Source organism: Mobula birostris, chromosome 18, assembly GCF_030028105.1.
Source record: "Mobula birostris isolate sMobBir1 chromosome 18, sMobBir1.hap1, whole genome shotgun sequence".
Classification (NCBI taxonomy): domain Eukaryota; kingdom Metazoa; phylum Chordata; class Chondrichthyes; order Myliobatiformes; family Myliobatidae; genus Mobula; species Mobula birostris.
This window is the reverse complement of record NC_092387.1, coordinates 31,868,344-31,885,983: the sequence shown is the minus strand read 5'-3', so window position 1 is coordinate 31,885,983 and position 17,640 is coordinate 31,868,344. Positions and strand designations below refer to the sequence as shown.

Genomic DNA, 17,640 nt, shown 5'->3' with positions numbered 1-17,640 from the left:
CTTTTGCTTTTTTTTTTGTGCAGGGACCGATACTAAGGTCCATAATAGGAAACAACAGGAATTCTGCAGATGCTGGAAATTCAAGCAACACACATCAAAGTTGCTGGTGAACGCAGCAGGCCAGGCAGCATCTCTAGACGAAGGGTCTCGGCCTGAAACGTCGACTGCTCCTCTTCCTAGAGATGCTGCCTGGCCTGCTGCGTTCACCAGCAAGTTTGATGTGTGTTCCATAATAGGAAAGCTCAACATGACCCAGGGTTAGAGACGGTGCAGAGGGATGTATGTCCTTTCTACCTGCATCTCTTCCCCACATTTTGCTACTCAAATAATAGCCAATACCAACATGAGAGAAAGTTCATCTGTCAGTGGTCAATTTGTAATTAAATAACGTATTTAGCACAAAGAATCACATCACTTCAAAAGAAGTTATGAAATAGAATTTAACACAAAGCCTTTTTATCTAAGAACGAGAAATTAGAGGATCTCCAGGGCTCAAGGCTAGTTTGTTGAAGTTCCAGTTCCCAACAGTCAAGCAATTAAAATTGGAGTGTGCAGAAGCTCATAATTTGAGAAGAGTACAGAGGCAACTGGGTGTCGGGGCAGAGCCTTTGGGCAGGGCGTAGACTTGCTTAGCCCCACTGACCAGGGTCACGTGAAGCCATGGAAGCAAGTGGTGAGTAGTCGTATGAGCAGCTGGTGCTCATCACAAATCCTGGTTATGCAATCACTGATGCCAGGCAATCTCTGAAGAGTATTGATAATAGGTGGGGTCACCCATCTGGTAAAGACGCTGCCCAGAAGGCAGCAACGACAAACCACTTCCGCAGAAAAAAATTGCCATAAATAATCATGACCACAATCGCCCATGTCATATGACACGAAACACAATGAACGAGAGAACAGAGGCAGGAGAGCACAGGAGTGGAAACAGGAGAGATATGAAATTTTAAAAAAAACAACAAGTGTTGAAGGCTTGGGAGTCAGTGGAAATCAAGTATGAGATTGGTGGGTGATCAGAATTTGATGGTGATTAGCATGCAAGCAGGAAAGAGTATGGCCAGGAGGGTGGTTAGAATTATCAGCTCTGTAAATAACAAAGACATGTTACCTATATGGTTTCCAGGAGAGGAAGAGCAGATGTGGATGCACTTATGATGGCAGCGAATAGGGACTTGGAATTTAATCGCAGGATCAAGCAGGGCAGAAAAACTGTTAACAGAATGTGGTTCAGCTCCAAACACAGCTAAGGCCCCAAACATATACCATCTCTTGAGGACAGATCTACTACCCTTGGCAGCACTGCTAGGGTCAGGTGCAGTAGGTCTCTCCAACAGCTTCCTTGCTTACTGAACTCAGGAGATTAAAAGGAGATGTTAGGTTTGAGTCAGGAGACAAGGCCATTACGGGTTCAAATATTTCAAATATTGGGGGAGTCCAGAACCAGAGGCCACAGTTTAAGAATAAGGGGTAGACAATTTAGAACGGAGTTGAGTAAAAACTTTTTCACACAGAGGGTTGTGGTTCTGTGGAATGCTCTGCCTCAGAAGGCAGTGGAGGCCAATTCTCTGGATTCTTTCAAAAAAAGAGTTAGAGACAGCTCTTAAAGATGACGGAGTGAAGGGATATGGGGAGAAGGCAGGAAAAGGATACTGATTGTGGATGATCAGCCATGATCACAGTGAATGGTGGTGCTGGCTCGAAGTGCTGAATGGCCTACTCCTGCACCTATTGTCTATTTCTTACCAGACCACTTCAGACTGCAATCAAATAGTTTTGTAAACATGGAAAAAAAATAAGGAGCTGAAGTAGGCAATTCAGCCTTAGGAACTTTACTATTCGATACAGTCCTTACCTTAAAACCTAATCTTCCTTTTATGCCGAAACTGTTAAATGTACCAATAAAAAAACACATCTAGGAAAAGAGTGCAGTCGACATTACAGCCTGAAACGTTGACTACTCTTTTCCTAGATGCTGCCTGCCCTGCTGAGTTCTTCCAGCATTTTGTTTATACCGCTTGGATTTCCAGTATCTGCAGATATTCTCGTTTGTGATTAAAAAAATAGAAAGCTGATTTTTCTCTCTAAAGGCTATTGTAAAGATCACTGGCAAAAGCTTTGAAATTTTTTTAATTTCAAAAAGAATTCATATTCTTACCCTGTAAAAGCTGACTGATCAAATCTTACGTTACAACACTACCCGTGCCCCAGGCACATCTAATTCTTGGAATCCCATTAAATCCTTAGTTTAAGAATAAATCTAAGGTTCTGAACTTGTGAACCATTCCTGAGTAAGGATTTGAGAACTCATTCCCAATCATAAACATCATGCCTTTATTACACAAACACGCATACACATGTTTCAAGGGAAAAGTCTCTCATTGGTAAAAATCATTAATTGTGGAGAGAATAAATTCAATTAAGGAGTGTAATCTGATCTAAAGTACACAATATTGCTTCTTGGTGAACTTAACCACGTGCTGAAGTCCATGTCATCATATTAAACTTATAAAAGATTGACACAAGTTGCAGCTCCTGAGTCACGTGACTTTCCAGAGTGCTGACCACCAGGAGCATTCTGCAAACGTCCAGTTTACAAGTTAACTGCCTCAATTTTGTGTTGCAGTTTATAGAAGTTTCCTATATTTAACTTGGCCAACCCATCAACTACATCACATTTCAAAAGTACACCATTTTGGATCTGGTGGTCGTGAAGAGCACTACTTGGGGCCAAATCATCTGATTGGATCTGCCCAATATTTCCCGATAGCTTGTGGTTTTAGGATATGGGGAGGATAATAAACAGTAGTTAGGTCAGCGCCGCAGATTCAATGGACTAAAGGGATCATTTCCATGCTGCCTCTCTGCTCACTGTCCAATGACAAGCCTGGCAAGTTCCCAGCCAAGCCTGAATGGCCAGGTTTGGCTGATGGGCTGCTATCCATCACCTGGGACTCACCTGTCCTGCCCATGTACACATGAATAATGAAACTTAGTTTATTTTAGAGACGATTAACATGGAAACCCTGGAGATCTCACCCATCCATCTTCTACATGCTGGGGAAGAGCCTCAGGCCCAGTAAAAGATACACCTAAGAAGCATGACCAGATTTCCATCTGCATCTTGCAAGTGTATAAGAGTTTGAAAAATTAAAAATAATTATTTAAGCAAACTTTAAAATACATTACAACCACCTCTGGCTGCTTTATATTAGTTGCCATAATAAGCACAAAGGGCTAGTGGGGTAGGCCATTCAGCCCTTCAACTGGGCTCCACCATTTATCAAGCTCAGGGCTGATCCCCTGTCAGCTCATTTCTGCACCTTCTCCATATTCCACTTCAGAAGCACCTCTACCTTGTTGGCCAATAGTAAAAACTGGCAATGATATTGGCGATGTTCATCAGATTCACCCTCTCCCCCCACCCCCTCAACCAAAAGAGCTACAAAGTGAGCAAAGCAACACTTTCAGTACGCTGGATGAACTCAGCAGGTCGGGCAATATCAGTCAGAAACGATGAGTCCACGTTTCGGGCCAGAACCCTTCGTCAGGACTGAAGAATGAAAGATGGGGAAGGATTTGAAGAATGCTCGTAGCGTTAGTTGAAAGACCAGTAATTTGAAAGACAAAGGGGTGGGGGAGGGGAAGCATTGACGTCACAGCCCTGAAAATAATAGGTAGTTGAAGAAGGCGGCGGAACCATGAGGGAGCTGGGGGAGGGGTAGAGTGAAATAGGGATAGAGGAAGGTTGGGGGGGTGGGGGGAGGGAATTACCAGAAGTTGGAGAATTCTATGTTCATACCAAGTGTTTACAAAGTGAGCAGACGAGGCCAGGGTCACACTACCCGAGCCTTCCTGCCGATCAGTGGTCTCAGTGTGCTGCAAGGCATCAGCAGAACTGTGTTATTGAATGACAAAAGACACCCCAATGCACAGACAAGAAGAACACAGCTCCGAGTGACCTGCTGCATCAGTGATTTCACCAACAAGGTCATGGGCAAAAGGCAGTTGACTCCTCTGGCCATTGACAAACCACTCAGCTGCTCTGGAAAGGAAGAGTGTTCCAGGCAATCGCCCCAGTACCTGGGCATCCTCGGGTCAGACAATCCAATCCTTTAATGCAGTTCTATTTCTATATCAATTAAAAAGTTTGGAGAATTCAGTATCTTGGGAGCCCAGAATAATACACAACACCCCATTTGCTTTGTCTCACATTGTGAGATATTGCATAGGAATTATAGACCCTGGTAATGACAAACAAAACCAACCCACCCCACAATGTGTTTGTTAACACAGAGTCAAACTCCAAATCCATAAAGGAGTCAAGTTTGCAGTTTCCAATCTTACTGTTCCAGTTAATCAATTATTTTTTGGCCATATTAAAAATGTTTCAATGTGTACACAAGTTATCTGCTCCTATCGCAACTGAATTTACTTTCCTGCTTCTCTTCTGCCTTGATCTCAAACTTCTTCAATCCAAACGATTTTGTGTTCAGTGCTTAAGTCTCATTGGTTGCCCAATGCTGCCAAACCCACCATTCATAATTGGGAGCTGAGAATACAGGAGCTGGGAGGTCAAAGTACAATGTAATAAAACATTTGATAGGTCCCAGCTCAAGTATAGCATGCAGTTCTGGTCACCACACTATAGGAAGGATATGATAATGCTGTTGAGGGTACAGAAGAGAGAGGGTCCCTGGAATAGGATGCTTCAGTTATGAGGAGTCTGGGTTTCTATTCTTTGGAGCAGAGAAGGAAGCCAGTAGTTCCATACCAGGGGTTCCCAACCTGGAGCCCACAGACCCCTCGGCAAATAGTAAGGTTTCATGCCATAAAAAATGGTTGGGAACTCTGCTCTATACCAATTCCTGAGGCATAGATATCAAAAAAAAACTTGTCTCCAAGACAAGACTGATATTGAAGAATCAGGTAGATTTTTTTTATATAAACCTCTGCCAGTACATATTGCAATTTATAAAAATCTGTTCAAAATATTGGTGCTTTTTTTTATAAAAACTGCACTTCTAGTGACATTGCCAACTGTTCCTAGAAAATCTGTCATTAATACCTGGAGATTTCACTACTCCTGTCTGCAGTCTAATACTTAACATACCTAGGCGCACACTGGTTATGGTTCGCCTCATGATTCCTTGGTGCAACAATGACAACATCTTTAGTCTCAATAATTATTAACCAAGCTCCACATCAAGACCAGTTCATCATGCCAGATTTACTCCCCTTTCATATCTAACTGTTGCTTTCATGAGACAATATCAGCTTTAGTGGATGAATGTATTTCTCCGTTCCTGAGAGACCCTCCAGCATTTAAAATTCCCAGACGCTCTTCCACTGAAAGTATTTCCTCATGCTGGGATACATTTGCACACACACTGGCCATTCACCTCCCTGTTCAGACAGACACTCCTTGTATAGTCAAGTCAGTCACTGAAGCCCTCCACCCTACTTCATGCAATATTTAGAGTCAGGAGGTGCTGTGGAGGGCAATTTTATCATAGTTGCTGGCTCTCTCAGCTTACTCAGTACAGGAGGAGACACGATGAACCAACTTCTGGGGCAAACAAGCCCAAAACTTGATGCTGTATAGCAGCTGACTCTCTTATTAACTTGATCTTGCCATGCCTACTTCAGACTTTACAGCAGACAAACATGCTAGGGACAATCTGACCCTCACACCTCCATCCCATTTATTCATCTCTCCCTATTAATCTCTCTGCTCCTATCTCCAATATTATTAATATTTTAGGATTCATTCAGGCATTGCAAAATACTGCTCAATTACAAGGCAGCACACCGACTATTTATATATCGAAATTCTAAGTCCTTGATGCCAATCGAATGTTCCAGACTGAAATTTTAACACCCAGAAGTAACATCTGACTGTTCTCCAAATGGATCACGATTCAAACACATGCAGACACAGTGAGAAAACGGTATGTTCCAATGCTTAAGAATATGTTTGACTCATGATCCCCTAATCTTAACTACATCAGTGCCTTATATTAGCCAGTTCCATAAGCCAGACACAGTCCAGTATCGTGCCCTAGTGGCCAATTTACCAGACAAGCATCCTGACACCAGGACCAATGATCCAACACACCAGCTAATCCCACCACAGCTGATGGGGATTTGAATTCAAATATCTACATGTGATTAGAATTAAAATGTTGGACTTTGAATTAAAGCAATCAACATGCATCCACTAGAAGGTTGTAAAAGCCAATCCAGTTGATTAATGTTCTTCAGAGGAGAAAAGCTGCCAGAGGGTGACTTCATCAAGTTCATCTACAAAACAGCTTAAATTCCTCGCTTTAATGACTCTTCTTTCCCTTTCAAGGTGGTCAGAGTTGGTGATCTACAGCCGCACTCAAACTATGGTTCTTCACAGCAGTGGGTCTCTCCTCTTGCTGTGGAGTGATACCTCTCTCTCCTTCGTTATTGCAAGACAGCCTGGGGCATATCGAAGTGCTGGGTTATGGACTGTAGTTTCTAATGGACTCTGGGTTATGGACTATAGTTTCTGATGGACTCTAGATCATGGTCTCTTCGGGGTGGGGGGGGGTCTTTGCTATTGCTTGCACAGTGAGTGGTGGGGGGTGGGCTGATACTTCCTGCTGGAACAAGTGGGGGGAGGGCAGAGGGTAACGCTTTGCTGCTGTTTGTGCATGTGAGAGGGGAGGGGAGACTTTGGGGTTCTAATATTTTTCTGCCATTCATTCTTTGGGTTCTTTTCTGTTTTGTGGATGTCCACGAAGAGTAAGAATTTCAGGTTGTATACTGTTCACATTCTCTGATATTAAATGGAACTATTTAACCATTTAATGTACGTGATTCCAGGCCCAACAATGTGATTGACCCTTATCTCTCAACAACTCAAGAGTTAGGAAAGGACAACAAATGTCACAAAACAGAAAGCTGTAAGGGAAGATGTTCCTCTTGACTGCTCATACAATGTGTTCATGTTTTAGATTCATAGCTTCTTATTTTAAACTCTTCCTTATAAAAGGTCTTCTGCAGATTTGTACTATTTCCCCCGATCAACAGCATGGAATAGTTTACTTACACAGAAAGTTCCAGCACGCTTTTGGCCCAGCTCACACTCAGCCAGTGCCATTATGCACACCACCTTCCCCATCAAGGACATCGTCAGAAGGTGATGCTTCAAGAAGGTGACATCTATCATTAAGGAGACCCATCCATCACCAGGACATGCCCTCTTCTCATTACTCGTCAGGGAGCTGGCACAGGAGCCTGAGACCATACACTTAATGTTTCAGGAACAATTTCTTCCCCTCTGCCATCAGATTTCTGAATGGTCCATGAACACTGCTTCACTGATTGTTCTTATGTATTTCTTATTGTAATAGAGTTATTCTTTATGTATTGCACTGCTGCTGCATAACGACAACTAATTTCACGGCATTCGTCAGTGGCAATAAACCTGAATTTTGCCAAACCTCCTGCAGCACCAGTCGAAAGAGCAACAAGTTCTCTGCAGCGTCCTTGCCTGGCATATCCCTCAGGCAACCCCAAAGAGGCAGATCACCAGGTCTAGATCACAGTGGGATCCTTCTGTACCATGACCCACATTTCAATGGGGGCTGCAATTCTGAAAAGTATTTCATCAGGTCCCAGGATCAAATAAAATACAACTTTAATGACCCACACAGCCAACACACTTTTCCTTATCCTTATGTCACTCTGCCCCTCCCCCAGCTGCCTATCACCTCCCTCATGGTTCTGCCTCCTTCCACTACCCATTGTGTTTTCCCCTATTCCTTCTTCACCTTTCCTGCCTATCACCTCCCCGCTTCCCCTCCCCCACCCCTTTATCTTTCCCCTTACTGGTTTCTCACCTGGAACCTACCAGCCTTCTCCTTCCCACCCTCCCCCCACCCACCTTCTTTACAGGGCCTCTGCCCCTTCCCTCTACAGTCCTGACGAAGGAGTCTGGCCTGAAACGTCCACCGATCTTTTCCACGGATGCTGCCCGACCTGCTGAGTTCCTCCAGCGTGTTGTAAGTGTTGCTTTGACCCCAGCATCTGCAGATTATTTTGTGTTTACACTTTTTGTCCCTCTTCCCTCCGGGAGAAGGCTCAGGAGCTTGAAGACTCGTACGGCCAGATTTGGGAACAGCTTCTTTCCAACTGTGATAAGACAGCTGAACGGATCCTGACCGGATCTGGGCCATACCCTCCAAATATCCGGACCTGCCTCTCGATTTTTTTTTTCACTACCTTATTTTCCATTTTTCTGTTTTCAATTTATGATTTATAATTTAAATTTTTAATATTTACTAATTTTTACTATTTTTAATATTTTTAATCCAGGGAGCGGGAAGCGCAGAATCAGATATCTCTGTGATGATTGTACATTCTAGTATCAATTGTTTGGTGACAATAAAATATGAAGTATAAAGTAAGTGCTTCCTTTATCCTTCAATAAAGTGTCTGCGTGTGGCAACCCATCTCTCTCTCTCACACACACACTACCTCCTGACAGCCCTTGCAGTATTCACACTGAGGTGGAGAGGAGCAGCTGATATTGGTGGACAGGCATTTGCCAGCTGTGGCAGCCCATTGTGCAATTTGTCATTTCATGCCATGTCAGCTGCTGCTCACAGTGGCTAGCCAACGTCAGAGCGTATCTCAAAGTAACTTAACACTGGAGCTTAGCCTGCGCATCTCATTGTCCCCATCCAGCACTGTGGAGAGCCAGCATTCCACGGCATCTCACCTGGGGGGGGGTGGGGGGTGGAATGTGGGTTCAGTTGGGATGGGAAGGGTAGAACTTTGCTGTCTATGCACAGTGAGGAAAAGAGCATCAAGAACTCCTAGCAATAACCAGGGTGTATGTTCCACAGCCTAGAACTGGGAGAGTGCACAGGATGGTTTGGGCATTTGGGTACACCTTGACTTGCCACTCATCAAACGCCCAGCGACCATTCCAAAGCAGGAGTTGGTCCAGGCCTCACACCCACCCGGTAATCCCACAACAAATTATTGCTCTAGCACCACTTCAAATGGTGATGAGAAACAGCTGTGATCATACTGGAGGCAAGCTATCCTGTCATGAAGCAGGATATCTCTGCGCCAAGTGTGGTCAACTCCAGGCTGGAATGGTTACAGCCAGCCACCCAGCTTCATGTGGTGCTGGGGGGGGGGGGGGGGGGGGGGTGAAGTACCTGGCTAAAGGGTAAAGCTGCCAATGCAAGGATCTTCTAGTGAAAACAAACATTGAAAGGAACACATAGACAAGGTAATACTCAGAATGCTCAATAATTAGAAGATAGGGCAGTCAGCACCTGTGGCAAAACAGAGCAGATTATTTTGGGCACATCCTCAGCACTTTGAGTGGAACGTAATCAAGGAGGGCTTTAGTCAAATTGTCTACTTTGGAATACGTATAGAAGAAACAGATCCTTCTACCCACAATGTCTGTGCCTAACTCAATGGCAAATTAAATCACTTCTGTCTGCACATGAACCATATCCCTCCAGTCCCTAATTATACACACCTTAATCATCAGAATTGTAGCTGTTTCCATCACTACCCCTAACAGCCATTCCAACAGCCACCGCTGTGTAAAATATTTGCCGTTTCTCACTGTAAATGCGCGTCTTCCAGCGTTTGACATTTCTACCCCAGGTTAAAGATACGGCCTGTCAACCTTATCTATACTGGTACTTTGTCTCTTCTCAGTCTCCAGTGCTCCACAGAAAACAACTCAAGTTTATCCAACCCCTTCTTCTCGCCCATGCCCTCTCATCCAGGCAGCACCCTGGTAAAGCCCTTCCCACCTTTTCAAAGCCTTCACATCCTTCCTGTAATGGGGCAACCAGTGATGAATGCAATACTCCAAGTGCGGCCTAACCAGAGTTTTGTACACAATTATTAAAGTGTGATTTCCTGACTCTTCCACGCAGCATCCAAACCAATCGAGACAACCATGCCACATGCCTTCGCTTCCACAGTTTCTACTTCCACGGTGAAAAGAATTTTGAGGTAAAAGGTGCTTCCCGTCGTTTAGACACATTCTATAGGTGAACAGTTAAAAGGTAATGCTGTTGGGGATGCACCCTTCTGCTGTAGAATTACAAGCATGGCACGTCATCAGCTGCTCAGCAGTGGAATGCATTGAATGGTGTGAAGTAGACAAGAAACAAAAAGCCACATCCACTTTAGCCAAAGTATAGTGGGGCAGCCACTCATTTGGGACAACTGTTGAAGAGCAAAACCTAATTGAGAAAATAGCCAAGATTCCCTTTGTTTGCTTAGGACACTAAGCCACTTAATTGGAATAGGGGACTGGTGCCAAACCATTTCCAACTAGCATCATTCGCATATACTGGAGTGACCATTCGACACAACAGAGCAAACAGTTTTTAAATAACGTCGGCTTGTGTTGTTACCAATTGGGGCTGACAGGCGCTGATTTAAAAAGCAGTAATTCTGATTATTCTGTTATTTTATTTTGATGTTATGCAGGAATGCAATGAAGACAGCCCATTATCTGCATTTGATGTCTACGCTGATTTTATTCATTTAAATTCAAAAGAACACAGCAGTGCACTCTGGATGAATTCATCTGTCGATCACGAGTAGGAACTAATACAGTTTTATAGTATTTAGTGGTATTAGTAGTGTTCTAATTTGTTCTATATTTCATTTAAATGCACAAATTGATATTCAATTAAATGGTAATTTGTCTTTTTATACTTTTTAACTATTTCCATAAAACTTTGTCTAATTGGGACAGCTGCTTAATTGAGCCAAAATGTACTGGTCCCGATGCATCCCAATTCACCAGAATCGACTGTTTTTTTATGATGCATGTTAAATATTACTATAGATCCAGCCCCTCTAGTGCTGAAAATTAATGATTACAACAGTGGAGTCATTCCTACAAATTTTAATCTAATGCAGCATTTAATGACAAAATAACTTTCCATTCCTTGCTTTATTGTAAATCTAGTCCTTCTGTACCCAATTTGGCATTTAACTAGAAATTAAGAGAGTGAGATCATTCCTCATTTTGAAGTTTGAAGTACAAGAGCCAAGGTTTGTATAAAGTGACCTCACTGGGAAATACAGGGGCAGGCAGTGGTGAACTTGGTTGTGATGGCTCTTAACGATTCATAGAACAAATGGTAGCTGTAGCTCAGTGCAGGGCACTTATTCCCCCCAGGATTACAAGAAATAAAATTCACACTATACTTTGAGAACCAGAGTTCAATCCACATTGAGGGAGTTTAGCATCAGAGGTGCCATCTGTCAAATGTTAACCTTGGTTCTGTCTATACAGTACAGGATTCCATAAACTAATCTGAATAACATCGCCTAGTGTCTTGGCTAGTATTTATTCAGTAACAGAAACAGATGTCCTGGCTAATATCCTCATTGCTATTTATAGAAACGTGTACAAATTGGCTACTACAAACCCTACATTACTTCAGAATAGACTTCATTGTCTCGAGTGTTTTGGAACATCCTAGGATCAAAAAAGACAGCAATAAAGATACTGCACTTCATGAAGAATGATGGTCTCAACAAGAGAAAGATACCAAAGGATTAATCAAAGTTAACCAGTCAAGTCTGGAATCATCCCAACCTCTAACTGCGTGGTATCTTGCGACACAACACTGGGGCCTGGCTGAGAATGATCCATACATGCTGGAGAATCGATGTGAGAGCACAGACAGAGCCAGGATTTCTCCTTTATACTTCAGACAGGAAGCAGAGATTCATTTGTGGTGCTGGCAGCATCACCTCAGTACTTGGACAAAGTGTGAATTCATCAATGCGAAGCCAAGACTGACACTTGATGCACAGATTGATTTTAAAAGTGAGTTTTACATTTCCTGGGAACCATCAGTTTCAATCTAACCCATCTGCAAAGCAACATTCCAAGGGGAAACACAGAGGAACTGTGCTCAATAGACCATTAACTGCTATCTGGCCTTCCCAATATATAGACTCCTGTAAGTAAGACTGCCTCAGAATCCTCATTTACAAGAATGTGGCCTGGGTACCAAACAGAGAAAAACTTACTTCCATCTCAAATGTTGGTCTCACTGAAGCCTTTCAAAACAAGGGGGAGGATTAACCCTGACTGTTCTTCTCCTCCTCTCCCCCCTTACCAAAAGATTATGCAGATGTAGGCCCCACCACAGTAGAGCAATTCATGTTTGTGGCACAGGAAGACTTTGAGCTACAAGAAGGAAGTGAGCAAGATTTCAGGTTGCAAAGCACAAAAGCAATGGGCCAAATAACATCCATCTATTTCCACAGCTCTAAACTTTTACCGTCACCATTGCTTGGGTTCAGTACAAACCAGAAATCAAGCTGAGATCTTCCTGTCCCAGCACCACACCGTACCTGTGGGTCAATGCATGGGATACTTCAGTGACAGCTGGAACTGTAAAAATATGGGAGTGTAGGAAACAAGACATTACATCATGGTCCCATTTGAGAGAAACCTGGCATGGTGGTTTTTCAGTTCTTTCAGTTGAAGAGCAGGCCAACAAGTCTAATGTTTGAAACACATGCGGAAACTGGAAGGAAGGGATTTGTTCCCTGTCCTTTTGTCAAGTGTAGGAGAGCTGGAAGATATATTTGAATTACTTTCGAAATAGCTTGATTATGTTTTATCACCAGACTATTTCCTTCAGAGATGCTTGCAGCAATGCTCCAGGCAATTAGCCCAGCACCACAATTAACTGGGCCTCAGCAAACTGTTCAACTGACCAGCCATTCATAAAGAGTGTAACTAGTTTGTAGACGCCGTGACTATTTCCCTTCAAACTGTAGTTTGTTTGCAGGATTGTGGGTATTTAGTGGATTATTTCAGTGCCTGATGGGAGTGGTGGGAAGTTCAAAGACTCAATGGCCAACCCTGCTGCTAGCAAACACATGACAGCAAAGTGCTAGTTATAGGCCATGTCAAATTAACCCTTCCATGTATTGATCTGTGTTTAGACAACCATTCTAGCCACCTTAACTGAGCTTTTGTGGACAGCATTAAGCACACTGGCACAGCCATTAGCTGAAGTACCAGCTGTCAGCCTATGGTGTGGTGCCCGATTAACTGTCCACAGGCAGTCCTCACATGATGAGTTGCCCATTTTTTTCCAGTGCAATGGAGGGGGAGGGGGAGCAGGGTGTGTGATGTCAAAGGCAGGGTGAAAGGTTGTCACTTCCTGCCAGGAGCAGGGCTGAGCAGACAGTCCATTGAGAAGGTGAGGCCTACAGTTACTCAGAAGAACATTCCTGGGCTTGCCTGCAGTCAGCCAACAGCTCATGACACTCCGCAAGACAGAACATTTAAAGCACTGGCTGCAATGGAGGCCACGGTCCAAAGATGGGCAGTCCTACCAGATACTTCACCCCCAACAAATAGAAGCAGAAATTTCTAGAAGACTCAGACATTCGCAGATACACATACACACACACACATACACACACACACAGTACATGGACGAAAATGGAAAGGAAGGAGAGTCAGGGTAAATCTACTCTCTCTTCAGGAAATAATTGGCATTTATGAAGCACCTTCACCCAGTCTGAAATACTCCCAAGATAATCACCAAATTGACATTGGGACTGAGGACGAGACAGCTGGCCAAACTTTGACAGAAGTCCAGCAGTTAGACAGAGAAACATTAACCCAACGCTTTCAAACCATACACCCACTCTGCCATGTGAGCAAAGATCAGAGAAGCAACAGAGAATCCCCGGCCTATAATAACACTGTAATTCAGTGCAATTCTAGGAGGACTTGAAGAGTTAGGGATGATGGTCTACCCTACAAACTTCCAGCTAATGTCACACGTCCTGGCATAGGGCCAAAGATTTACACCCAGGTAGGCAGCTTGACAATGAAAACTCAGGCTTCTCCAGCCCCACCCAATTCAGTAACTGTGCACCCTCAATGCAAACAAAACCAGGGAAATCAAATAAACTGTAGACGCTGGAAACTAGAAACAAACAAAAATACCCTATGGCGAGGAGTTTTGGACTTCAAGTGTTAACTCTTCTTCTGTCTCTCCACCGGCGCTGCCCACCTACCAAGAATTTCTTGACACACACTTCACAGAACTGGGATGGTGGAGAGCTTGGGGTATTATGGCCACAGAACAAATAAAACTACCAGGAGAGGTGGAGTACTCTGAAACAAAAGATAAGGAAACGAGATGAAATTTCTTGATGGGGTGGATATGCAGAAACTGTTTGCATTTCTCATTATGACTGCGTAACTATTTACACAAGGCAATTGGTAGGTGATCAGATCCAAGCGCGATGAAAATGCAGGGCTCCCAGTTGTCTGAAATGGCTCGAGGAACTGAGGAGAAGGCTTGGACACGCTGAGGATAAGGTGCAGCAGGTGGGGAGGAAGTCACAGGAATGGGCAACGCAGACTGGCAAGAGAGCAGAACTAGACTGCCTCGGTGCTCCGGGTTTTCAACTCTGACGCGTTGTTCTGTTTAATAGTCGACTGCGTTTGGCCACAAAATACACCAAAAACTGCCGACATCTTCAAGCCGAGCTCACGCCGCCGGCTACTTCAGGCTCCGCACCAACCCTGCACCCTTCACATGGGCAGAATCAGCAATCTCCCACCCGGACGACAGGAACTCAGTGCCGGTTCGGTCTTTGCAAATCTGAGTGTTTAAATACGAACAGCGTGTCAGAGAGCAGACAGCTGGATCTGATGATAGTGAGGTAAGCGTGTGAGCATTTGAGGCAAGTCGGTGTCCAACTAACCGGGAAAGATACATCGAGCAGAGTCCGTGTGCGCGGATCCCGGGCAGAGTGGGTTAGCAGTGCCCCGCTTTCTACCTTGCTCAGTTGAAGTCACCGTTTAGTGACAACCCATTTTCACCCCTGAACGTTCCGACCAGCCAAACAGTCTGTCCCCAGCAGCAACAATGATTAACTACAGATTTTTTACCTTTCACTCCGGGTTCCTGTGATTTAATGAAAGCGGCTCCACGAAATCTGGGTTGCGAAGAATTGTGGAGTATTTTTTAAAACTTCAGGAGTCTTATTACACACTATTGAACATAACACTGTAAAAACAGAACTTGTCACATAAAACCCTTTAGTGAACAAGCTTGTTTTTATTTCACTCTGGCCTCTTTCCAAAATACATCTGGGGAAATCACTATTTAAAGAAACTTCCATTGCAAGTTATACACTGAAGAAACATTGCAAAACACTACAGTTGTTGGAAGGCTGATCATAAATTGGGATCTCGTTTTAAAACAGTTTTTTGAAGCCAGAACGTCGGTTTCCTCAAAATCTCAAAAGCCGCGGCAGTAACTGAAAAAGTTATAGGCTGGGGTTGCATTTCAACCATGGGATGGATGCACGTCCCACGGTCCTGTAACTCTTCCACTCACTGATTTAAACTGAATTCAAAGGACAAACGCCGGTAGTAAACTCAGACGCCAGCAAACCGCAACTCAGCCCCACAGGAAAGAACAGCCAGGAGTAAAAAAAAGTTGTATTCGGCAGTAACCATGTCTGGTAGCAATTAGCGCAGAGTGAGAGTACAGGGCAAAGCACCCAGCGAGACACGCAGCCCGCACTGCTCCGCGCATCCTCCTGCGGGTTAACATACAGTACCTAACCCTCCCGCCACTAACCTGAACCAAGTCCCGAGAACACAGCCCCGCGGATAAGGAACCGGCGTCTTGCGCGGCGCTCTGCGTCCGCTCGCTCCGGCAGCTCTCCCCGCACAGAGAGCGGGAGAGTTCGAGTCCCAGCAGTTAACCCAGCCCGACCCCAACACGTCAGCCTCCTGCTCACAGACTCATCCCTGCCTCGTCCTTCCTTCGGGCTGGCTGGGGGCTCTGCACCGAGAGCAGCAGTAAGCAATGACAGAAGCAAGGCACACTCTTGGGGCACCGAGAAGGGGGGCGAGGGGGAGGGGAAACGAAGACGAAACGGGCTACGTGCACTTCCAAATTCAGTGGGAGTACTTGTTCCAGGCTCTAGGATGTGGGATCCATGGGTGATTTTTTTTTAATAGCCAGCCGTTCCACAAATTAATTTTAAATGCACATGACAAAGCGACTTACACTTCTTTTAAAACAGAATGTAATTTTGCAGCACGGAGTTACTGTATTGGCGGTAATTTTGATGCAAGAAGCAATGACCAAGCTTAGTCCTCAGGTTTCACGGGGATCCGGGTAAACACGGCCAAACAGTTTACCCCAACGCTCGCCGGTTCTCAGCTCGAAAATTTCAGTACGCCGCCCTCCTGCCAACAAGAGGACCATTTCCAAACGTTTTGCATGGAATGGTATGCTTCAATCGGGCGAGCTGGGCAAGCGGCTGGAGATATGTTGGCTGCAAACAGGCGCTGTGTTAATCAGAGGCAGCTGTTGGAAGACTGAGGTTAGCACGCCATTTTGGACCCCAGCACTAATTGCCATTATTTGAGTTTGCTTGGAAAGCACTACAACGCCCCAATGTCTGACGAAACCACAACGATAACGGTGCAGTGTCCACCTGGCGCCCTGTACGTATAGCGTGTAGAGCTGACATGGTGGACGGTTGACTCTGGGGATCAAGGAAGTGGGTGCGGCAGGGGAGTACAAGGGGAGAGAACCCTGTATCCCTTAGGAGGAAGGGGAATCCACCTGTACCTGCAGCAACTAGGGTGGTTTTGCCCAATCTCACCTTACCTGCTCATTGATCACTTGGGGCTTCTTGGCCAGGCACTACCTATTACCTGACAAAACTATTGTTTGCTTTGCACCCCTAATTTGCCCTGAGAATACGGGGCTGAGTGGCCTCGCAGAACCTCTGCAATCTTTCTGGTGAAAGTGCTCCCACTGTGCACTGATGATGGAGCTTTCGCTAGCTGGTGGGATGTTAATCAAATGGGCTGCCTAGTTCCAGATGTGGCCGCATTTCCAGACTGGTGGAAATGCATTCCTCCAAATAACTGGAAAGTGTTGCATCACGTCCCTGACTTTTGTTTTGTACACAGCAACAAGATTTGGGGGTTCGGAGTAGGAGTCACTTGCTGAAGTACCCCACTTCTGACCCATTTTTGTGGCTGCTGCTGTTAAGTTCTTGACCAAAGTGACCTGTCAGGATGTTGGTGATTGGGGACTTGGTAATGGCAATACCATTGAATGCCAGTGGTGATTGCTTGTTGGAGCAAAAAGGCAGCATTATGTGGAATTTGTGTGAGACCAGTGTGATTTTCCATGCATCAGTCTGTCAGTACAAACCCAGGTGCAATTTGGCTTTTGCAGGCTGGTGCCATATGTCACTTTCTTTATAATCATGGCACCTTACAGATGCAGCACAGGAAAAGGCCCCTTGGCCCACCAAGACACACTGATCAGCATTCACCCATTACCATTAATCCTACATAGATCCTGTTTTTTAAAAATTTCCCCACATTCTCCTCAACCCTCTCCTAGATTCTACAACTCACCAACACACCAAATGCAATGCCCAATCTTTTTGGAAGAAGTAATTAAAGAATTTGTGGAATATGTGTTTCTCTGCCAAAAGTCTTCATGGCACTGTGGAGCCCCTCTTCACTACTCTGGTCATTAGTGAATATTGAACACTAGGCAATGACTTAGATGCAGCTAACTCCAC

The 17,640-nt window shown here is 44.6% G+C and overlaps 1 protein-coding gene across 6 annotated transcripts in view; it reads right to left on the bottom strand.

Moving 5' to 3' along the window:
* Window positions 1-15,888, bottom strand: part of LOC140212029 (sorbin and SH3 domain-containing protein 1) — a 216,108-nt gene extending 200,220 nt beyond the window's left edge. For 3 of the 6 annotated variants that reach the window (XM_072282414.1, XM_072282415.1, XM_072282413.1), the window contains exon 1: window positions 15,663-15,888. The gene's annotated coding sequence lies outside the window, so the exon portion shown is untranslated. The remainder of the gene's footprint in view (window positions 1-15,662) is intronic. The other 3 variants (XM_072282430.1, XM_072282431.1, XM_072282429.1) reach the window with 1 other exon arrangement.
* Window positions 15,889-17,640: the final 1,752 nt, after the last annotated feature.